The following is a 24414-nucleotide window of genomic DNA, read 5'->3' as shown; positions in this document are numbered from 1 at the left end:
CAGCGTTTGCATGGTTTCTAAGTAAGAGGGCGCACAGGGTCTCATCTGTGACCCGGCGACTCCTACTTTAGACACGACTCTAACACACTCGGTGGATTCCTCAGCAGTAGCTGGTAGAGAGAAGTACATTTAGGAACCTGGGAAGAACACAATTTTTAACACCGAGAGAAAAGGAATCAGAAGTATGGCAAAGTGAAGCCATTTAATGAGAAGGCAAACATTTGGACAAACTTTGGGAGCACACAAAGAAGGGCCAGGCTGTGGGTCATCGATAAGAAGTTAAATTGTGTTCAATGGCCTCTGTTAAAGAAGACAGAGTAATCTACACCATATTTTATGGAGGTGTGTGATAGAAGATTGAGAGGTAGCTCCGTACCTGGGAATTTGCAATACACATGGCGGAGGATGTATGAGTAAGAGCCACATTATAAAATTATGTCTCAGTATCAGTATGAAAGTATAAACAACTTTAAAAAAATGAGCACGGGACAGGACATGAGCATTTCACATAAACACTGTACACGTGGCCAATCTACGTGCAAACTGTGCCGACCGTCATTGGTAATCAAACACAGGCGCACAGTTGAAAAAGGAGACTCGATTTTTGTCCGCCAGACTGTCCAAGATTTAGAAGATAGTCCAAGTTAGTTGGGGTGTTGGGACGTAGATTGGTATGCGTTTTGAAGAGCCAGTCTGGCACTTTTTGTCAAATTGTCATCTTATCCATTTATCAGTTTTACCTAGAAATTCCACTCCCAGCAATTGCCCCCCCCCCCACCAAAATGAATCTGAAGATATGTGTTCAGGGATCGTTTCTGAATCTAGAATTACAAGACGTTAGAAACAGCCTGAAGTCCACTGATCCTGTGGAATATTCATGTGGTGAAATATTAAGAAAACATCTACAAATGACATATGCTTGTGAAATTATGAGGATGACAGATTGTGAATAAGACAGGGTGGGTGAAATATACCGTTAAGGAACAAAGAAAACTGTAGAACTATATACGAAATATGAATGATCCTTTTGGTATAAAAAATTATCATTATTACTTAAACCATATTTATACCGAACTCTGAAGCTATTCGTGGGTCTTTCAGCTTGGAAAACTGGTCATTTCCTTTGGGTCAGGCACTCTGCTGGACTCTTATGAAGATGATCTAATTAAATCTTCACCAACATCCTCTAAAGTTGAGCCTCCTCACCCAAGGCTCAGATCATCGTGGAATCTATCACCAGTTAGTAAAGTAAGTGGCTCAATCAGGATTCAAATCCAGATCCATGTGCCCTCGGAATGTAGGCTCTCAGGAATTTACCCATCTGTCTGTCCATCCAGCCGTCCGGCCAGCCAGTATTTACTGAGGGTCTTTTTTGAGCCACAGTATGCTACACGCTTTTGTTTGAAGCCGTGACTAAGGGTAGAGAATTTGTATGGGGAGTACACGTAGAATGCACAGGAACCAGTTCCTATTTGAATATTCACAGGGATAAACGATGAAAACTCTATTTTCCAAACCGTAGACATGGAACTGTTGTGCCTTTCTGACATCTGTTTCATAATGTAGGGAAAGTCCTAGGATTGAAAACAATCAGGAAATGGAAATCCAAACTGGGGGTGGGGAGGGGCTCAGAGGGCTTTGCCATCACTGAGAAGCCTAGATGGCATGGAGGAAGGTCAGCACGAAGGTGTGAAAGAAGCTAGGGGAGCCAGGGGGGTGCCAGGGGCCTTTGGGTGGGGACAGGGGACCGATTCGGGGGGTGGGGAAGGGACCGGTCTGGGAGCGGGGCAGGCGGAGGGGGTGTCGGGGGCCCAGGGCTTTACTTGTAGACCCAGAGAACAGAGAGCTGTGCTCCCCACTGGGGCGCTGCTCAGAGGCCAGGTGACCAGAGGGCCTGGGACTTGTCTTCGGCCCAGAGCAAACCCTTGTTGGAGCTCGCTGGGTCACTGGTCAGCCTGCACCCCATCGTGGCCACCAGGCTCGTGGGGAGCTCTTGAGAAGGACCAGAGTGTAAACGCCAGCTCCAAGTGGTTCTGCCTTGATCCGTCTGGAAAGAGGGCAGGCACCTCCTTTGTTTTATTTACTGATTTTTTTCTTTAAAGCCCTCCAGGTAATTCCAAGGTGTAGGCAGGAGGAGAAACGAGTCTGAAATACAACCCTTTTAAATACAATTACCCGTTCACCCATCTTGCAGTCCTGGGGTGCCCGTTTCTCAGGTGGGGTGCCGTTGGGGAAACCCTGCATGATGGGGGTGGTCTCTGGGCTTCAGGAAACAAGATGCTCATCCAGACACAGCTGCACACTTGGGTGTGATCTCGGCTGAGTCACTGTCCTCCCCGGACCCGCGTGCTGTCCCGGGACGACTTTGAATTGCTCGCCTCTGATATCGCACCCAGTGACCTCACCAACAGCATTGAGTGCTTGTGGAACGAATGAACGAACGAACGAATGAACGATGTGAGGGCTATTTCAAATAACCTAACTTAATCCTGGAAAGGCAATATCCCTGCCCACTCTCACCCTTTACAGCTCTAAGTATTTAAATCCAGACTGCCTAGAAGGTCTATACCTCCACCCTTCCCATTTCCTAGGGCGGCGATAGGGTTAGAGGGTCAGAATGTGCTGCTGCCATATTTCCAAAACTCTACTTCATTTGCAAAAACCTCAGAATTTACAACCCTAAAACCACCCTTTTCACCACTGGCTTGGAACACCACCAACCCGCCTGTGTCAACCCCTATTTAACCCACCGGTTAGACCAGCACACAAACAGTGGGCATCTCCAAAAGGTCGGCCTTCCCAGACCGGCGACCCTTCCGCTGTTTTGCAATTTTGCAAGAAGGGACCTGGGGCCCGACCAAGTCACCAACTGTCTGATTTGAGCTTTTTCCCACTAATTAAATTCAAACCATTAATCAGATGAGAGACTGTTTTCTTTTTGCCTTCGACCTCAAGCAGCTTTTGTCCTTTGGATCTGTCACTCTGGGAATTTTACCCCTTCTGGGAGAGGATTCCCTCGAGCTTTTGAAGTTGGTGGGGAGAAGAGAAGGCAAAGGAGGCAGGCGAGATTTGCTTTATGCAAAGTGGCCACGAGGCACGCCTGCAGAGCCGGCTGACCTAGATCCGTTATCCCCACAGCCAAAGAGATGGGACATTGCTGTCCTGTTTTGTTTGCTTTAGCTGCACGGTTTTCGTGTCACGTGCCCGAGGATGGGTGTAATCTGTCTTTTAAAAAAGCATGTTACAGGGGCGCCTGGGTGGCTCAGTCGGTTAAGCGTCCGACTTCAGCTCAGGTCACGATCTCGCGGTCCGGGAGTTCGAGCCCCGCGTCGGGCTCTGGGCTGACGGCTCAGAGCCTGGAGCCTGCTTCCGATTCTGTGTCTCCCTCTCTCTCGGCCCCTCCCCCGTTCATGCTCTGTCTCTCTCTGTCCCAAAAGTAAATAAACATTAAAAAAGCATGTTACTCCGCACTTCACACTCCTGACTCTCTTACCCTGACTGGTGTTTTCTCTGGGGGAAAAAAAAAAAAAAAACCTGGAAAGAGTTAAGTACTGTTCGTTCCTTCCTTTAAGATCAAGTGTTGCGAAGTAAACTGGAAACGACAACAGAAAAATAAATACCAGCCACTTGCAGTGTGTCCTCTGTCTTGCTGAAAGGTGACCCTGGCCTTAAGGGGACGAGGCAAAGTGGAGGTTAGACTGTGTGCCACCACAAAGTGAAAAAAAAAAAAATCTAGAACAAGAGTCAGCCTGTGGGATTTGAACCCAGGGACTGGGGAGAGGTCAGGCCACAACCTGCCGCTTGACATCGCTGTGTGATGATCTACGGTGTCTGATTTCCAGAACGTCATGGTTATCAACCGCTGCGGCTTACGCGGATTAACTTCTGAACGCCGAGGCCGGTCCCGTTACTTGGGTTCGTGCTGTTTGCTCACGTGAATCACATCACACGCGCTGATGCATCAGGAAGTGGCTGGAGCCCGTACTCAGTGGAAGATGTTTCCATCCCGGAGCTGAGGGGACAACTCTGGTGAGTGCAGTCTTTTTCTGTGGCGAGAGGACCCTGCCCTAGTCCTGCCCCTTCTGCACCCGTGTGGGTTCCGGGTTCGGGCCTCTCTGGAGGGAGAGCCCGTTAGCTCAATAACCAGGCAGCCGACTGACAGTTCCCACCTCACGAGAGCTCCAGGCTGGTGACCCTGGTCACTCTGAGAGTGGAGGCCCCATCACCAACGTTCCCTGAACCATATGCTGTTGGAGGTGCTGAAATGTGGTCCCTGACCTCAAGGGGTCATCTCTAATTGACTTTGTTTTGGTCCCGAGTATCAAATGAGCAGAAACAAAGAGACATCTTGAGGGGGGTGTGCTGGTCGGCTAAGGGGATTTCACGGAGGTGCCCGAGTTTGAGGGCCAGTGATCTCAGCAGGAGCTTCATAAATGCTCCCACGGTCGGAGCATCACCCCTGTATCAGCTTCGCCAGTTGAGTCTGTGCCGAGAACGGTGCTTTAGGTCGAAGGCGTCAACCTCAGAAAGTTAACAACCGTATCGTCTGGCACACAAAGGGCAGGGGTCACCTCCTCGTTCGTGAATGAGGGAAGCCACCACGGGGAAGGGCCAGACGAGGGAATGCTGAGCTCTTTGGCGGGTGGGCCGGCTGGCAGCCGGGCCCGAACCCTACTCACACAGCCATGGACAGGCTCCTCACAAATCAGGAAGACCACCTCCCTGGTGACCTTGAACTCCACTTACATTTGGCAAGGGTCAGGGACGGCCTCCTGGAATGAGGCACAGACCAGGCAAAGGTGTAGCGGTTGGACGCTCTTGGGCCCAGCTAGAAGGCACCACTGGGCAGGCCACACGTCTGTATTTTGCCCAGCACCGAAGGCCACCCTTCATGGGGGGAAGAGGGGCTGTGGTCCATGCATAGAGAGAAATCACTTCATTTCCTGTGACTTTAGAACAGAACCTTCAACGGCAGCAGGATGCTTCTCCTTTTTTTGTTCTTTTTTTGGCCCGTGATGCTTTGAAAATGGGACATTTCACATATAAATGCTGGTATCCTGTGGCTTTTGATAAACTCAGCAGATCTGGCCACCCTGGGCCCGTGTTCCTGTCTAGAAATGAGGGTCCGGAGCTCAGCCATGACTGTCGCTTCAGGCAAGGTCTGGGCTCTCAGTTTGCCGCAGACCCCACCACCCCCTATTGCCTGCTCCTTAGCCGCTTCACGAGTGCACAGCGTCCGCCTGGGTCCTGGGGGCCACGCGTTTGCAATGCTTCCGAGGGTCGGGGAAAATGCGTCCCCTGTGACAGAGTCACAAATGATGTTGAGTAAAGTCATGCACAGTTGAAATTCCTTGCAGAGAGACTGGAGCAGGTCACTGATGGGGGAAGCCGATAGCCAGTCACAGGTTAACGAGCCTTCTGCTCTGGGGAGGATATATAAATATACCCCAGAGGGGATCTGAACTTTCCCCCACCTATCTGATCCGTCTCTAATTGTTACCAATTGGTATTCCCTTACGCCCATGCTTTCTTTGTAATAGAGACCTTGTTCTCATTCCCCCGCTGAGAGTGACCCTGTTTTCCAGCTGCCCGTCCACAGGGGTCACTGATTTCCTGGGACAAGAATTTGGGGGGTTTTGGTGTTTAAAACATCCAATTTTCCTTCTTCCCTAAACTGGCTCCATTTATCTTAAGTCATTAAGCGCGCTGGCGTCCTTGAAAGCTGCTCTCACTGGATTCATGTCACTAAGCAAAGTGACGAGAATTTTACCAGGCGTGAGACACGCTTTTTACATTGTTTATGCTTTTCTTAAAAAACAAAACAGAACAGAACGACACTTTAGCAGACGTACGTGGAGGCTGGCTTCTGCCCTGGCTGGCCTTTCAGCCCGCACGGTGCGCAGTTGTCTGTGGAATTGTGAGCCGAGGGTTGCTCTAAGTCCCGCGCCGTGCCCTCCGACCTCGGATGCGGTGAACACGTCGTGGGTGAGGCTGAGTTCGCCGCCCGGGACTGTCCTGAAGTCTGGGCTGGAGCGAGGGTCTGAGGCGCGACCGCTCCCAGACGGAGATGTGGCCCCGGGTCGGAGCACTCCTCCCTGGTGCCTCTTGGCCCGCGGGCCCAGGGGGAGCGGGTGGCGGGTGTGGGGGGCTGCGGAGGGGAGCGCCAGCGGCGAATGTGCGTGATGCCCCTGGATCGCACACCCTTATAGTCAAAAAGGCAAATTTTATGGTGTGGATATTTTACCACAGTGACAAAAAAGACAACGGGAAGGAAAAAAAGACTCTTCGATGAGAAACCTTTAAAATGAAAAACAACCATGAGGGGCCCAGAAAGACGAGGGTAAACCTCATGTTTGTGAAACAAGGTCGTGGCCCGTGTCGCTTTCCTCATGGGGGACAACTGTGTGCGTTCTCACACACACTCTTACACTCTTGTACACACGTCTCACACACATACACACAGACATGCACACACACTCACCTACACACACGCACACACACGTGTCTGTCACACACATGTGCTGGTCTCACACACACTCCTGCATACACTCGCACACATTGCCCATCTCTCACACACACACACACACATATCTCTCACAGACACACACTGTCACACACACTCATCTGTCTCACACAGACATACACTCATTCGTACACACTCACACATCTGTCTCACACACACACACACCTACATACTGTCGCACACATACACACAGATGTGCACACACACATACATGCACAGCAATCACACACGTCTGTCTCACACTCACACTCACACATTCACATGCCTACACACGGACAGACACACTCATCTGTCTTACACACACCCTCTCGTACACGCTCACCTGCACACTGTCACACACAGGTGTGCACACACTCATGCACACGTGTGCTCGTCTCTCACACGTGCAGGCGTGCTCACACCTGCACACACCCTGGAACCCTTTGAGCCCACGTGTCGTAACCATCGCTGCCAGCTTGTCACCAAGCCACAGACATCCTGGTGAGACCTGGACCCCCCACGGCTTCGGGGAGCCCTGAGCCAATGTGTTAGTTTGCGAGCAGCACAAACCCGCCGTCTGAGACAACACACGCTCGCAGTCTCACGTTCCGGAAGCCGGGAATCGAGGTGTCGGCAGGGCCGTCCATCCCCGTCTCTGTGTCTCTGTCCTCCCCAGCAGCCCCCCCCATATGGACCCCAGTCATATTCGATTAGGGTCCGCCCTGCCCCCGTGTGACCTCATCCTAACTAATAACATCTGCAATGACTCTGTTTCCAAGAACGTGTGCGTTCTGAGGGACCCATCCAGCACCTAATGCCCCGAGTCCCTCCTGCCCCAGCACCTCTGAGAACCTCTCGATTCCTTCTGGAAACCCACGACTGTTTCTCCCAAGCATCTGTGACTCGGAAGGGGCCGCTCCAAAGCCCTGGCTTGTCACGGTTTAAAGGGAGCGAACGTTGCAGCCATGGTTTTAATTAAGGGTTGATGGGCCATGTCATGACATCATCAATAAAATGAGCATAATAAAAGAAATAATTTGGTAGGAGGCATGGGAGGGCAGCCCAGACCTCGTCACGAGCCTGCACTCTGCAGCAGTGAAAGGCCGTCCCAGCGCTGGCACGCCTCAGGCTGCCCAGGGCGACCCTTGTCCGCTAAGCAGTTCCACTCATGCCCGTCGACTCTGCGTGGCCCCGCCAGCCCAAGGGCTGCCTACGGGTGTCGACTGCGCTATGCTGCAAGCTGGGTGAACCGAGCCGGTTAACTGCCAGCTGCTGGGTCAAACCCTGTCTTCTGGAAATGGCGTGCCAGGGCCTGCAGCGGGGGGCCCTGGGGGGAACGGGTCTTCGTGGAGCTGTGTGTCGCTGTGCGGCCAGCCTGGGAAGCTGGCCGGAGCCTCCAGAACAGAAGCCAGAAGGGGGTGCCGGGGTTTAGAATTAAGCTCAGCCTTAAGTGCAGGGTCAGGGACGTCCTTGGCTGGACTTGTCCACGGCTGTCATTTCCTTAAAGCACACAGATGAACGAAAGTCTCGTATGATTTTTAAACTCCGTGTCCCTGTACCCGTGGTTTAGAAAACTTGCTTTCTTGGGAACTGGGAAGATTTTGAGCATTACGGTACTTCTAGGTGTTGCTGTTTGAATGAGGAACGTTGATGAACGGAATGAGCCCGGAGATCACACGGAGCAGGTGACTGTGGGGCCTCTGCTCAGGGCTGTACCCAGGTGGGTACTTGACCAGGGCGCCGGGCCAGGGGGGGCCGACGCCAGCCTGGGACCGCTGCTTCTGGAATGGGGTGACTTTCTGCAACTTGCCCACCCAGAGGAGGTGTTATCTTACCGAATTTACACGAAGATACCTCGCTCGGTAGCGGGGCTCTGGCTGAAAGAATTTGAACATCCATTTCAAGAGAATGGACACACTCCTTTCAAACTGAAGTCCTCCGTCAGTGCATGCAGCAGATGTCTTGTCGCACACCTGTTACGCTCCGGACGCTCTGCCATCTGTCGGGGAGGAGGGTGGGGACGGAAGGGTCTCTGGGTCTGAGGACACAAATTGGACCGACGGGTAGACGTGACACGGAGGCTGACTGCAGCACAGAGATGGAGATACGCTGACCAGGGTGGCTCTTGGAGAAGCGGTTTGGAACTGTCCAGATGTGGAAGCTGGGCTCATCCTGTGACTGGGTCCCTCGGTTCCTAGGTGTGTCCCAGCAGCATTGTGTCTAAGTGCCCCGAGCTGGAACAGTAACACGAGGCGATGGCAGTGGCACCGTCTTATGAGAGTGAAGCTGGTGAACACAGAAGCTAGCGCTGAGCGAAAGGAGCCAGTCACAAAAACAGATGCGCCAACACCGTGCTTTGGTGGAGTTCAAAAGCCGGCAGGACCTCCTTACTCGTGGCCGTACCAACGCGTGCCAGGTGCAGAGAGGAGCCGGCCACGGTCAGCTCCCGCGCTGAGAGGACGCTGCGTGGGGGGGAGCTAGGGCTGGGGGCTTGGGGCGCCACCGTGTTGATGACCCCGGCGCTCGCCTCCGGGAGCAGCCCGGACCCGCCCTGAGACCACCCGCACCTTTGCTTCCTGAGGGAAGTGTCTGTGAAGTCAGGTTCCTCTTGGCTTTCTCGAGTCTGTCCCGTCTTCTGTAAAGGGGAATAACAGACCCACCGGACAAGGGTGTAGAAAAGCCCACGTGCAGCCTGGTGGTGTGACCCGGGCACAGGTGGGCGTCCGGGGGGTGCTCCCGGGCCCTGCAACAGCGCTTCGGGTGACACAGGCGTGCTCTTAAACCTGCACTGACTCCCAGCCGTGTGGCAGGCGTCAGATGCCTTCAAAGAAGGACTTAGGCTGAGACAGAGAGAGACGCACAGAGACAGAGACAGACAGGTGGAGAGAGGGAGAGGGGGTCCCGCCACGCATGGATGACGCCACTCTGGCCCGGGCACTTACGGCTCTCAGAAGCCACTTCCTGTCCACCCGTCCGGTGAACCCCAGACTAGCTTAGCCAGTCCTCACAGTTACGGGAGCCAGTTCCCAAGCCCTTGCAATAAATCCCCTTACAAAGCCACACTTACCCCCCGCTTATCAATTAGATCATCTCGGGCCCATCATTCAGCCTCCCAGACTGGAAATGTCGCTTCACGGAGAATTAAATGAGAGGATACAGTATAAAGTTCTCAGCCCTTGGCTGTTTCCATTAAAAAATCTCCCAGAAATGTTAGGTATTCTCTTCATTACCCTTGCTCATCACAGGAATTCTGGAGAACGCTCTGATCCTGTGGGAGGGTGTGGCAGAGCTCCGGGCAGAGGGCTGTGCCCTCCCACACACCGCAGGAAAGGGCGAGAGGGCCAGGGGCAACCGCAGCCGGGGGGCAGGGCAGTGGGGGCCAGGCGGTATTTCCAAAGGAATTAGTTTTCACCTGACGACGACAGATCACGCTGAAAATGCAAAATGTCCTGAGGAGGGGGACACGCTGGCACATTCCATCTTCCTTTTTTTTTTTAAGTTTTTAAATTTGAGAGAGAGCACATGAGTGGGGAGTGGGCAGAGAGAGAGAGAGAGAGAGAGAGAGAGAGAGAGAGAATCCCAAGCAGGCTCCATGCTGTCAGCACAGAGCTCAATGCGGGAGTCGGTCTCACCACCGTGACAAAATGACCTGAGCCAACACCAAGAGTCGGACGCCTGATCGACTACCCCCGAGGTGCCCCGTCGTCTTCCTTTTCAGACAGACTTGGCCATGGCGTGCCTCCCTCCCGCACGCTCCTCCCACAGAGCGGCGCTTGCTATGCCGGTCCCCCTGCTCCTGAGCCTGGGCTGGCCTGGGTGCCGCGCCTGACCAGCGGTCGGCTGCAGGAGTGACCTGTGGTTCACGAGAATAGGTCACAGGGGAGCTGGTGCTTCCTCCTGGGTCTCCGGGGACACTCCCCCGTGGGAGGCGCCCCCCACGCAGCACAGAGTCCCGGCCGCACGGACGGGCCGTGTTCAGGCTCCCAAGCACAGCCCTGCCGAGGTTCCAGGTGACGCCGTGTGCGTGTGACATCTTGGGCGCCCGTCCGCCAGCTGTGGACATTTGACGGCATCCAGAGGAGGGCCCCTAGCGAGAACCACCCGGCTGAGCCCTTCCTAAATTCTGCCCCCCCACGAAATCCTGCCCCCGCTGCATGCGCCGCCCCCAGAAGCGGAGCTGGCCGGAACGGGGTGGGGGGTGGGGGGCTCCGGGCGATGTTCAGGAGGGGTGCATGGATGGTGTCCTGCCCCCTCGGCTCCCTAGGCGAGGACCCTAGGCAAGTTGTTTATCTCATCTGTTTACAGTTTCAGTGACAGTGGCCGCGTCTCCCGGGGCTGCCCTGAGGAACGAACGTGGGAATGCAGAGCCCTCACTGGCTGAGCCTCCAGCGATCTGTGGACGCAGGGCAGACATGGGGGCCGGTGATGTGGCAGGAAAGTCTGAAGCTGCCTCCTTGGCTTTTCACACAAGGGAGGGCCCTTGGCCAGCCTGGTCAGGGACAGGCAGGGCTGTGACTCACAGTGTCCTTCTCTTCAGCCTGGCTTGGGAGGGGAAAGTGTGACGCCGTTGCAATCCGGGAAATTTTCTGCTGCGTCCAGACCCGGGCTTCCTCGTGTCTGTCCGGGGGTGGGGAAGGGGACCACGCGGAACAAAGGAGGATTCAGATGGGAGGAAGCGGGGTGGGAGAGGGGCAGAGCCGTGGCCGACGCGCCCGCTCCTCCGGATCCCCGAGAAGAGAGAACTCACACGGAAGACGCTCTGCTCTGGTCCCGACGTCCCACGTGAACCCACACCCTGGACCAACGCGCAAGGTTGGTCCGGCGAGCCCCTCCTCCCGAGAGTCCTTCCTTACCTGCAGCCCAAGCCCACTGCTCCGAAGATGTTCCTGGAGATGGTGAGCACAACAGACGCACAGACCAGGCCCCCGACGCACGCGACGCGGACGACACCCGGGAGCCCTGGGACCCGAGTGCATCACCTCGCGAGCACCCACGGTTATTCGCTGACAGCAAGGTGTGATAAACCTCCAAACACCTTCTCTCACCGAGCCTTCGTCGTGCCTCAAGTCCACTCTCACTTGGGGCATTGGAGTCTTGAAGCCCCCAACCGGAAATGAATAGCCCCGCGGTGGAGTCACGGCCACCATCCCTCCGAGGTAATCCAAGATGGTGGCTGACATTTTATACGGTGTCCGTGGCCAGGCTCCCTCTGGAGTGATTGTGTATTCCAGCTTTGTGTATCCGTGCTGTCCTCAAAATCATCTATGAGATGATGGATGCTAGATGCCGCTCAACGGACGGGGAAACTGAGGTACAAGGCCCTCAGGGAGTCTGGTCACGGTCACAGATGGGACTGGAACCCAGGCCTCTGACTGCAGTATCCGGGCCATGAACAACTATGCCATCATCCTGGTGAGGCTCAACAGCTACGGCCTGGCAGCCATGGTGGCCACCTACATCTAAATAGATGAAGATCAAACAATTAAATTTCAGTTCCTCAGTTGTGCTAGCTCGTTCGGGCCCAGCAGGCGGGGGTGGCTTCCCTGAGGTGGCGACACGGGGGTGATGCCTGAATGGCAACTGTGAGCCACTTCTGTGAATCACACTGGAAGAGTGAGTGGCCAGCATTTTTGGAAACCCGCGGCTGGAAAGGAGCTGGGGGGGTGGTGGTGGAGGAGCACCAAAAAGGCCCCGGGGCCGGGCAGAGGTGGGGGGTCAGGGTCAGGCCACGCAGGTGGACAGGACCAGACCCCAGAGGGCATGTGGGCTGCAGGCAGAAGCGTCACATTTATTCCAAGTGCAAAGGCAAGGTGCGTTTGTCTCGCTAGCAGTGAGTGCGAGGGACACACTGTTCTTTCCTCCTCCTTTTCCAGGTCCAGGCGGGGCCACAGGTAAGCGCTCTAGACAAACACAATCAAAGATGCTGCGGCCCTGTCTACCAGCTCCTTCTCTGGGACGTGGGGAGGTCCCGTGGGGTCTGAGCCCTTCACCGGCCTCGGTCCTTGGAGCGGGGCTCGGGTTCCAGACAGAGTGTGAGGGGGACGCGGGCACGGGTGTCTCTTTAAGACAGGCAGGAGCATCCCCAGGAAGGTGGTTAAGTGCAGACGGCTGGGGTACCCTCTGGCCCCGTCCGGGCCGCACGCAGCACGTACACCCGAGCGTTATCAGCTGCTTTTATGTGTGCGGGCTCACTTTGCAAGGAGCCCCAGAAAGTGGGGGCTGCGTCCGTCTCCTCAAAGGGAAACTGGGTGGCTGGGCGACAGTTTGTCACTGAAGGCTGTTTTGTGCCTTGTACGCTCTGCTCTGGGTGCGTGTGTTGCCTATTCGAAACGTAGATAAATAGAAACCAAGTCGTTTTGGGTAGAGGCTGGCGGGCATCTCGAATGGGGTCCGCCTCCGTGGGAATGTGCCGTTTCATGGTGAGACTGTGTAATCTCAGAGGCTCCTGTATCTAAAAGAGAATGTTAAAGGTCTGGCCCAACCCCCACAGCACAGAGAAATGCGCCGAGACCCACGGCCACACAGCTGCCTTGGGGCGTCCGGCTCTTTTGTGACCTGCCTCCTGCCCCCAGGAGATGCTCTCTTGGGCCGGACCCTCTCCCTGGAAACCTCCGTTTCTACATTTTTTATAATCTTGTGGTGCAAAAGAAAACTCTGCCCACGTGGTGTTTTCCAAAGGAACTTTATAATCCGACTGGGGGCTGTGGGCGGGCTCGGCACACCGGAAGCCCCGGGGACTCTGTGCTCTGACGGGTGAGGCGGTGTTGTCTGGGGCCCAGGGGTGGTTTCTAGCAAGACTGGGGGCGAGGAGGCTTTTTGGCAAATCCCAAACCGCCAAATATGGAAGATTTCATGCAAAATAATGGACTAGGATCTGATGTGTGTCTAATTCAGTGTCTGTGTGTTCATGCGTGCAAAGAGTACAAAGTATTTTCATAATTTGTTCTTATTGAACCTGGCTTCATAGCAGCCACCTTGTGTCAAGACCCATTGTAAGCACTGCACAAACATTAGAAGTACCACCTGACGACATCTCCGAGTGTGCACCTTGGAGTTGTGTAGATGCAGCTTTAAGTCCCAGTTCTGCCATCATCAGCTGTGGGACCGAGGCCAAGTTACAGGACTCTGAGGATCGGTGTATTCACCTGCACAATAGGTATGTCTCCAACTATCACAGACCTGTAAGAAATGAATTTCTTAGTTTGGACCACAGGCGATCACTGACTTTTGACCTGTTTTTACACGTAGCACAGGCAGGCTTCATACGGTTCAAGTGTACAAAGAGCTTAGCCCATGCCAGCCCTTTGAAAGCACTCAATAAATAATAGTTATTTTCTTTCCAACTTCTTTAGCCAGAGAGGGGCTTAGCCTGCAAAAACCTTCCCGCCGGAAAGATCCTGTGTCTCTCTGTTCCCTATCCTGAGGTTACTCCACATTACTCTTCAGCGGGACTCACTCAGATAACTAAAAGACTTTTGCTGGGCTCCAGCCTTTTAAAAGAAAGAAAATTGTAATAATGATTCTTTGTCTCCATAAAGTCTTATTTCCAGTGGCCTCAGCATCAGTGCAATACGGTTGCCCCACACAGGCGCCTTGAGGTCAGTTTAAGTAATGAATCCGGGAGCAGAGAGCTCCCAAGGCAGGCTCCCGGCGATGCGAATTCCTCAGCCATATGTCGCCCCTGCAAGGTGGGGGGCCCCATCACAGCTCCTGACAAATGCACGGCTCCTGAGCCAGAGAACTGCAGGAGGTGAGGTTCACATGGGCCGATCGTATCAGAAGATACCCTCACCCGGGGAGGCACCCTTTCTAGTCCCTTTCCTGCCCAAACACCACGGCAACCAACATTGAAATGCTATTCTGCCTCTGGGGTCCGGCCCCTCGGATGTCAGCGCCTTTCTCCAGGAGGGAGGCCAGATGTGTTTGCAAGTTGCTAACTCCTCTCCACATGAGAGGTGACCCACAGGCCCAAGTCCCACCGTTCACTTTGTGGAAAAGATGTCAAAGAGCACCGACATGTGGGGCTCTGGAGGGAACCAAACGGGTGGCCACAGGAGCCCCATTACCGCTGGTCAGAAAGGAAATCAGACACCTTCAGCCCCTGCAGAAAACGGCTGTGGGCTGCCATGCCGGGAATCCACTGCTCCGTCATCAGCCCCAACTGTTTCTACGTGTCTCGAGCAACAGCATGGGTCCAAATCATCATCGATGACTTTTTTTAATTTTAAAATGTTTTTATTTATTTCAGAGAGAGAGGGGGGGGGGGGGGGGGAGGGGGGAGTTGGGCTTGGGGGGGGCAGAGAGAGAGGGAGACACAGAATCCAAAGCAGGCTCCAGGCTCTGAGCCATCAGCACAGAGCCCGACGCGGGGCTCCAACTCACGGACCGCGAGATCATGACCTGAGCTGAAGTTGGACTCTCAACTGACCTAGCCCCCCCGGGCGCCCCTTATTTATTAAAACATCCATGCGAGGGGCGCCTGGGTGGCGCAGTCGGTTGAGCGTCCGACTTCAGCCAGGTCACGATCTCGCGGTCCGTGAGTTCGAGCCCCGCGTCAGGCTCCGGGCTGATGGCTCGGAGCCTGGAGCCTGTTTCCGATTCTGTGTCTCCCTCTCTCTCTGCCCCTCCCCCGTTCATGCTCTGTCTCTCTCTGTCCCAAAAATAAATAAACGTTGAAAAAAAAATTTTTAAACAAAAACAAACAAACAAAAAAAACATCCATGCGACGTGGCGACTACGTTGAGCATGGTGTAGAGACAGTTTAGTGAGTGGAATCCCTAGGCGCTCGTATTTGAGAGCCCAATGAGGAAAACAGCAAGATTGCGTGGCTGTCGCCGAGGCAGTGACCTGGTCAACACACATCAATCACACACTGGCGGGAATGCCTGCACACTCAGCCACCGCCGCCGCCCCCACCCCGCCACCCCCTTGCCGGCCCCAGGGTTACAGGTCCCCCATCACAGGGTGTGTTCACCATGTAGCAATCTCCAGTCGTGGGTCCTTTATAAATAAGCATCATCAGGAAAGAACATCGCCCAGAAAACAGACGCTTGGTTGTCTTGCAAAGATCCAGCATCAGACACACACTCAGCATGTTGTGGAACAAAACATTCCACATTTCCCTTCGGAAATCAGAATATCCTAGACAGCATTCCCCACTTGCACGAAATCAATGGAAGCGTAAAGAAGGCTGGAAAGAAACCTGGTTCAAACTCCTTGGGATGTTGATTCGATACAACAAGAGCCTTGAGTGTCTTGTGGTGCCGGGAAGCGAGAAGGTATTAAAACAAAGAGAAATCAAAGGGATGGGCCACGCCAAAAGGACACAAGAGCTAATCGAGAAGATCTTCCAGTGGCCAGCCCGGGACACTTTGAACAACAAGATAAGTAACCGGAGAGTTAGGCTATTACCCAAATGATGAAATAAATACCCATGAGCCCATCCTGATATAAACAGGTATGGGGAAGGGATAAATCGTCCTTGCGGAAGAGTTCCACATAATAAATGTACAAGGAATGAGGGCGAGGAGAAGTCGCCATTAGTAACAGTCACTGTGGCGGGATCCAGGGTTGGAGGCTGACGTTAGTGGGCGGAGCTCTGGAGGAGCGGAATGGCTGCAGCGCCTCGGAATCTCTCCCTGGAAAGACTTCCTGGTGCGGGGTGCTGTTGGCCTATGCCCGTGCGCTCTCCAGTACTGCCCCCCGCGGGGGTACGGCTGAAGGCGGCTGGACGCAGTGACTCCCTTCTGACCAGAGTACAGGAGGGGAGAAACGGGGACCTTCCCACAGAGGATGCTGGCCGTCACCCGCCTAAGTGACCAGGGCTGCCATCGCCCGAGACAGCTGTGTGGGCAGCGTGCGCCCCCTGGTAGGATGGGGCGAGGGCACGGCACTGCTCTGACCTTGAGCAGACATTAGCCAAACCCAATTCGAGGTCTGGCTCAAACCGATCAGACTCTTGAGAAGGAAAGTCCGAGAAGCTGTCACAGACGGGGGAGCCTAAGGTGACATGGCGCCAAACGTGCTGTGGGACCCTGGATGGGGGCCTGGGGCCAGAGCCGAAGGAAGGAACCCAACCGGGAAATCCAAGCGCAGGCTGTCTCTTGGGCACTACTGTGGTGGCTCTGGTGGTCTCTCACGGCTGACAGATGTCCCTGGGTCGGGGACGGCGCCATCGCTAGTGGGCGAGGTGCGTTCAGAAACTCTGTGTCCTAGCCTTGCGACTCTTTGAAAGTCTAAAATCATTTCAGAGTAGAAGGTTTTGAAAAGTTCCGGGTTCCTCGATTTTCTTCCCCTCCTGGCGACTCTCTGTGCCGAGATGGGGTCCGTCACTTTCGTGGAAACGGAGAAAGAGGAGCCAGACCCTCACTCGCTGCTGCTGCTGCTGCTGCTGCTGTGGTCCACTTGGAACAGCCCTGCTGGAAAACAGCTTGGAAAACAGATCGATTAAACTTGGGGCGCCTGGGTGGCGCAGTCAGTTAAGCGTCCGACTTCAGCCAGGTCACGATCTTGCGGTCCGTGAGTTCGAGCCCTGCGTCGGGCTCTGGGCTGATGGCTCAGAGCCTGGAGCCTGCTTCCGATTCTGTGTCTCCCTCTCTCCCTGCCCCTCCCCCGTTCATGCTCTGTCTCTCTCTGTCCCAAAAAATAAATAAATAAACGTTGAAAAAAATAAATAAATAAACCTAAATACACAGCTTCCCTGTGGTGCACTAATTCCGCTTCTGTGTACGTACCTGACGAAACTGCCGTGTGTGTGTGTGTGTGTGTGCGCGCGCGCGTGCGTGCGCGCGTGCATGCACCTAATTCCACTTCTGGGTACGTACTCGACAGAACCGCCTGTGAGCATGTGTGCACGCATGTACATGTGTGTGTACACACCTATGTGTGTGTACTAGTGTGCACAGGCATGTGTGCATGCATGTGTGTGCATTGCATGTCTATATGTGTGTGTGTATGTGTGTGTGCACGTGTGTGTATATGTGTGTGCATGTTGTGTGTATATGTGTGTGCATATGTATATGTGTGCGTGCGCATGTGTATGTGTGTGCATGTGTGCGTGTGTATGTGTATGCATGTGTGTATATGACGTATGCCTGTGTGTGCATGCCTGCGTATAGGTGTGCATGCACATAAGTGTGTATATGTGTCTATGGCATGTGCGCATTGCTTGCCTATATGTATATGTGTGTGTGTGCTGTGCACCCGTAAGTGTACACGTGTATTTGTGTGTAGACGTGTGCATGTGTGCTCCTGTGTGTGCATGTGTGTGCACATGTGTATATTTGTGCATGGGCATGTGTGCATGCGTGCATGTGCATTGAATGCCTATATGTGTGCTTGTTGTGTGTGCATGTATGTGCGTGCATGTGTGCGCATGTGTATATGTGTGCATGTGTGTGTGTGTATACTTTTGTATGCATGCCTGTGTATAGGTGTGCATGGGCATGTGTGCGTGCGTTGTATGCCTATATGTGTATATATATGTGTGCTGTGCATGCATATGTGTGCGCATGTGTATTTGTGTGCATGCACGTGTGTGCAGGTGTATGTGTGTGTGAGCACCTGTGAGTATACATGTGTGAGCACACGTGTGTGCATGTATGTATGCCTGTGTGTGCATGTCTGTGTATGTGTGTGCATGTGTGTGCATGCATGTCTATTTGTGTGTGTACCCAAAGTCATATACAAAAATGTCCATAGCAAATGCACTCATCATAGCCAAAAACTAGGAACAGCCCCCAGGCCCATCAACATGAGCCTGGAGAAAGGGTGATGCACTCCCACGCTGGAACAGTATCCAGCAGCCACTCTCCGAGGGATGTCCAGGGACCGCCAGGGTCCCCGAGCCTCTTTCAGGGGATCTGAGAGATCAAAGCAATATCTGTAATGTCACCAAGATGCTATTTGCTTTTCCTCTCGTCACATGATCTTCTGGAGGAGAATTCCAGAAGTTACATGACATGACACTGACACAGACAGAATGAAGGAGCAGATGCAAGCCGCCAGCTCTCCTCCGTTAAGTGAGACACAAAGAGATTTGTAGAAAGGCGAAACAAAGCCACTCCCTTCGTTTGGAACATGTAGTTATTTTTCGTTAAAAACATATCGGTCGTAGTGACACGAGTGACTGTATTATCATTCCAAGTGAACCAACAAGCGAGTGCATTTCTAGATTTCTGTTTTGTTTGGTATTTCGGTAAATACTCATAGAGCGAAACAAAATACGTGAACGAAGCTGTTTGGAGTCCTCAGTAATTTGGGGGGCAGTGGGGATGCTGACATGCTGGTGTCTGAGGATCAGTGTGACCGCGTCTGAGCCACCATTCAGGCCGGGTGGGCCTTGCAGACCAATGCATCGAGCAGGCTGGATGGGATTGGGGGGTGTTATCGGAGCCGTGTGCGGATGGCTCGTCCACGGCCAGAACCGTCTCCCTCCTCCATGGGGGTAGCCGCTGGGAGGGGGCACAGGGCAGCTTCTGGGGTCTGGACAAGGTCTAGTGCTCGGGATGGGTAATGACAACACAGATAGAACTTCTGGTTTCTACACTTCACCCTCTGTCTGTTGTCCTTCCATCAAAAGTTCCCCCAGGACGCTCTTGTCTTGATAGTTAAGGTCCCTGAACCATTGGGCAGTCAGCCCCAGTGTCAGCATTTGGAACCAGCGGGCCCCGAGTTCGAATTCTGGCTCTGTCACTCACTAACCTTAGCTGCCTTGCTTGTGAAATGGACGTGTGTACCTGGCACTATCTGGGAAGGATCAGGTGCAGTCACGTCCATACCCCGGTTAGCACAGGCCCGGCACAGAGTTTGCATGGCCTAAGCGCTTCTGTGGATTTTAAACCCCAGTGTTCACCTCGGCCCCTACGGCACAAAGCAAGCACACCCCTGATATAAACAACGCATCCTCGTGTTCCCCGTGCGAGCCCTGGCTTGTTGTAGATGTGCGCGTGAATGCGTTTGCGGGGAGCCAGGCACCTCTCATCGGCATTTGGGTTCTGCAGAGGAGGAAGCTGAGACACAGACCTGCTAAGTCACTGCCCAAGGCCCTGGGCTGGTGAGTGGGCCCGTGGGCGCTGACCACAAGAATGAAATCCTGGCCTCCTACCCGCCCCCCCCACCCTCCGCTCCTCCCTCTACATCGTGAGTAAACATCTTGCCTGTGGCTGTCCCTTAACCGACTGCAGGGACTAGGGTTCCTGTCCAGTCACCTCACCCGATCATGCCAGCCCTTAGTGTCCACGTGTCCAGATTGTCAGGGCTCTTACTGTCCCAGAACAAACTCTGCCTGACTCCCAAGACCTGCATGTAATCAACCGGCCTGGTCCCCTGGATGAACCGTGCCCCTCACTTAACCTTGTGCTCGCTGAGTTCAGGAAATGCGCTCCTGGATCTTTTCTCCCCCTTCCCGAAAAATGCCCCAAACCGTCTGTGGGCCCCCCTGCTCCCCTCTCCGGAGGCAGCTCTGAGGCACCCCTTCGTGTCAGGAGGGTGCAATCCGCTCATCAGCACACGACAGTCACCTCTCGCTGCTGGGGGTGACGCGGGGGTGCTCAGCCAGGGGCCGTATTTCACAGAGCAATTAATTGACGACAAATAGTAATTAATGGGCCACATTCCTACTTCGGTGAAGTGCAGAATTCCATGCTTCTCGAGCTGGGGATGGGCCACGTTCTTGTTTTCTTTTAATCTGCTTTGAAAGACAGCGCTCTCCCAGGCGGCAGGGATGGCGCCCAGTCCCCCGTGAGCTCATTGGTGTGGCATGTGAGGCCTCACTGCTCAGAGATATGAAGTGCTAACCGTCACCGCGCCTCAGGGCCTCGGGGCGTGGGTGAGGAGCCTAATTAGTCGTGGTCCCCATTAATTAAAAATCATAAATATTCTCGGAGGTGAGGTGGGAGTTGGAGCAGGAAGGAGGCGGCTTCTGGCTGATTTCTGTGTGCGTGTGCCTACGTTTGCGTGCACGTGCCTGTGTGTGTACGTATGTGCGTGAGTGTGCGCGTGTGCACGCACACGCGTGTATACGTGGGGTTGATTTTCGAAAAGTACGATCGAGCAGGCAAACCCCGCTTGCGGGAGGAGGTGTGGCTGTGGTCCGTGTGTAAGAGCAGGCCTCGGCGTCTCGAGAAAGGGAGACAGACCTGCGTCTCTGCCTTTCCGGGGAGAGGAGCGTCAGAAAAAGTGCCGAACATCACCCTTATGCACGTGAGCCACTGGGTGGTAGGTTCCCCGCTGGATTCGCAACCCGGTGCGCGATGCTAGAAACACGGATGGAGCACACAGGGTCCTTGTCACCAAGGAGTTTATAGTCCACCGGGGGACACTGTCGGGGAAATGGACATTTGGGGCCCCGATAATAGAAACAGCGACCAGCACGTTAGGGCCAAGAGCATGTAAACATCGGTGATATGGTGACTCCTGTCTTTCCTTACCCACGCGTTCAATAGCGGTCGGCTCCAGTCGGAGCCACCGTAAGCTCAAGTGTGCACCTACAAAATTGCGAGATACCCGTTAACACCTGGGATGTGATCTGAAAATACCTCATTTCTACAGGCTGGAGGTCCCACGGGTGCCACTAATGCTACTGCCCTTTGTCACCTGCGTCTGTGACGGAAGCCAAACCTGTACTTGGGCTAGAAACTCGATTGTCTTTCCCATCCTGGTTCGTGACTGTGCTGAGCTCCACAGGGCCCCCCGCGACGCAGGGAGTGCGCTCGGGTAGCCGCGTGTGAGAGCCGCGGGGGCGGGGGGGGGGGGACACGCCTGGCTCCCTGAAGCACCCTGTGGGGGGGGGGGGAGCTGTCTGCCCACCTAAGAGAAAAGCGGCCGGACTCCCTGCCTTTGCTCCGCGAGTCCCCAGCTGCACGTGCAACGTGGAAAAGCAAGTCTTAAAATCTGAGCTGAACATAACCAGCTCCCAGTTCTAAACTCAAGCCTGTAGCTAGCGTTCAAGAGCCTTCCCGCATTCCAAGTGGGTTAGTGTGTCGTGTAGCCGGCCTCAAGGGAGAAATAAAGGCATTGTATTAATATTTCCCAAGGCATGCAATTACTTGAAAAAGCCCCAAACAGTCCAGACTAATGACTATGTTTATCCGTGAGCGGTCTGGAAATCTAATTTCTGATGGTGCGGTTGAAATTGCTTTGAATACAGTAAAGAAGGAAGGAAGGAAGGCAAAACTATTAATTTTTATGGAGTGCCTGAATGTGTTAAATGCTGCCTGTGAGGCTTTTCATACATTCATCTCATTTAGCTAGAAGGCTAAGGATGCTGAGCTCTGGCGCTGTGTGGCCTTAGAATAGCAATTCTGTGAATTAGTTAGGGTACAGGTAGCAGATATCCAAACTGGCTTAGACAATAAGGGGAATATATTGACTCACATAACTGAAAAATCTAGAGATGTTTCTGGATCCTGGGTGGGCTTCAGGCTCAGTTTGTTCCAGCAAGGCTGTGTTTTCCTTTTCTGCCAGGTCTCACAGGGAACCGGGTCCTCCTGCAGAGCTTCTGACTCCATCACCAAGCCAAACTGCTTCCCTGGGAGGTCCAGCCCTCTCCCAGCCCCGTTTCCCCATCTTTCAAATGGGCTGGGATGACTTTATCACCTCTAAGGGCCTTTACTGTTCTGAGGTTCTAGGCTGCTTGGATGTCATCCTTCCTGGGAGTCGGGAATCCTCACCTCTTCTCCAGCTTTCCATGTAACCTTCCGTGTTCGTGCCCCTCTGGGTCCCAGCTCCCTGCTGAGGAGGTCAGGAGGGCAGGAGGTGGAGGCTGAGGCTCTCGGGTGCATGCATGGCATATTTGGGGTGCCTTGTTGGCAGGAGGGGAATATCCGCACCCCTTCCCAAGGGCAGGGGTGGGGAAAAGACCCCCCCATCTCAGGAGAGAAGGCCCAGGTCTGACGTGGGAGGGAAGACCAGCCTGGAGGCCGCCCTTGTCTGTGGCCTCCCACACGTGGGTCATTTGGTGGCCCTTTCTGAGACAGGCATCTGAATCAAGTGACCCGGTCACCCAGGGGCCCTGTGGGACAGCTGGCAGCAACCAAACCTGGTATCTCTTTCTGCGAGAGCATCTGTGTCCCGCAGGGGCTGGGCCAACCCACCCGCACCCACGACAAAGCAGAGAATCGCCTTCAGAGCTGGGGACTCTGCTCCCCAGTCACCACAGGCGCCGAAGCCCCACGCAGACACGCGGCTCAGAGGACTTGGTTACTGTTCAGTCTCTGGAAGAATGTGGGTATGCGCTGAACTGTCACCAAAAGAGCTTTTCAGAGTAGGCTCTGTAGCCCAAGCTCACTCGCCGACAGCCTGGCAGGTCGTCAGACGCGTGTGCAGAGCGGGAGCCGACGGTGACAGCCGGGTTCTGGGGGGTGCTGTGGGTGCTGGCCACCCGCTCCGGGGGCACGGCCGCTCGTCGCTGGGCTGGGAGCCCTCCCGCCGGGGCTCAGCTCAGCCGCCCCCCTCCCCCTGCTCCTCCCGCTGGAAGGACGCGTGCACCTTCGTGTGCACACCGGCCATCGCGGAGGGTGGAGGGGAATGCGGTCAGTATGTACCCCCGGCCACGGCCACGCACGGGGACCCTCCCAAGGCACGGGTCGTCCTCGTCAGAGACCAGCAGGCCTCACAGGTGACCTGCCCAGCCCTCTCCTTCTCCGATGACAAAACCGGGACCCTGGCAGGGACGGAGCTTTTCCAAGGTGTTGGGTCTCGTTGCCTAATTGTCGCTACTGCAATGCCTCTGTCAGGTGCAACCTCAGATGGCAAAAACGAGAAAATGATCTCAGTACCAGCTGCTTGCGTTAGGGGAAAAGGCACGGCGTCTGCCGGGAGCCACAGAGACCAGGGGCCGCCTCCTCTGTAGGTCCGTCTGCAAATGCCTTCGCTGTTCGGGAAAGAAAACGTGCTCTGAGAATCTGCATTTGACCCTGCGGGGCTGTTCACCCCCTGCCCTTTGCCCTTTCGAAGGTGGGTTGGTGTCTGAGGCCACACGCTGGCGTGCACCCAGCCTCCCAGGGTAACACAGTGGTAGGGACGCTGGCCTGGGCGTGAGGAAACATGGGCTCTGGGTCCATCTGGGCCTGAACCTACTGGGGCCCTTGGGCTCGCTGCCTCCCCTGCGGCATTCAGCTTCTTAACATAAAAGTGTCATTTTAGAAGGTGTGTTTTGTTTTGCACACAAAGTGATTTATTTCTTTTTTTATAAGTTTATTTATTTTTGAGAGAGAGAGCCAGACAGACAGAGTGTGAGCAGGGGAGGGGCAGAGAAAGAGGGAGACACAGAACCCGAAGCAGGCTCCAGGCTCCGAGCTGTCAGCACAGAGCCCGACGCGGGGCTCGAACCCACAGACCGTGAGATCACGACCTGAGCCGAAGTCGGACGCTCAACCCACAGAGCCCCCCAGGTGTCCCTCTTTTTTTTTGAAATGTATTTGGGACCTGTGCTCACCCGTCTTCAACTTTCCCCACTCCCCACCACCCCTTATTGTCTCGTGGCTTGTTTGCTCGATTTAAATTCTGTGACCGGCACCGGTCCTACAGCTGGGTTGTCACCTTTAGCAAAGTGAGTATCCCTGGGTCCCACGTAGTATTTGGGGTATAATTATACAAAAAAAAGAAAAGGTATCCATTTTTAACCTGAAATTCAAACGCAACCGGGCATGTTACCTCTTACCTAGAAATTTCAGAGGGCAGGTAGGCAGCGGAGCCCCAGACCGGAGGGTCTCCAGGCATGTTCTAGTCCGACTCACAGCCATTAATTCATTCGATGGCCTTTACTGGTTGCTGATGGGAGCCCTCAGGAGCCCAGAATTTCTGTGGTTCAGTCTCAAAAGAACTGTTGGAACCAAACGTACACGGTATGGTCATCAACACTAACTTCAGAACAGCTCCACTCCTTTACGTGCGTTTCTGCACAACCAGAG

At 54.3% G+C, this 24414-nt stretch overlaps 1 long non-coding RNA gene across 1 annotated transcript in view; it reads left to right on the top strand.

Annotated features, from left to right (window-relative positions):
- The first annotated feature begins 3848 nt into the window (after positions 1–3848).
- The window catches only part of LOC121009901 (uncharacterized), a 125865-nt gene continuing 105299 nt past the window's right edge, over positions 3849–24414 (top strand). The window contains exon 1 of the long non-coding RNA XR_005780906.1: positions 3849–4029. This is a non-coding gene — a long non-coding RNA (uncharacterized LOC121009901). The remainder of the gene's footprint in view (positions 4030–24414) is intronic.

This window comes from Herpailurus yagouaroundi, unplaced genomic scaffold (assembly GCF_014898765.1).
Source record: "Herpailurus yagouaroundi ecotype Mexico unplaced genomic scaffold, PumYag 190, whole genome shotgun sequence".
Classification (NCBI taxonomy): Eukaryota; Metazoa; Chordata; class Mammalia; order Carnivora; family Felidae; genus Herpailurus; species Herpailurus yagouaroundi.
This window is presented reverse-complemented; position numbering and strand designations above follow the sequence as displayed.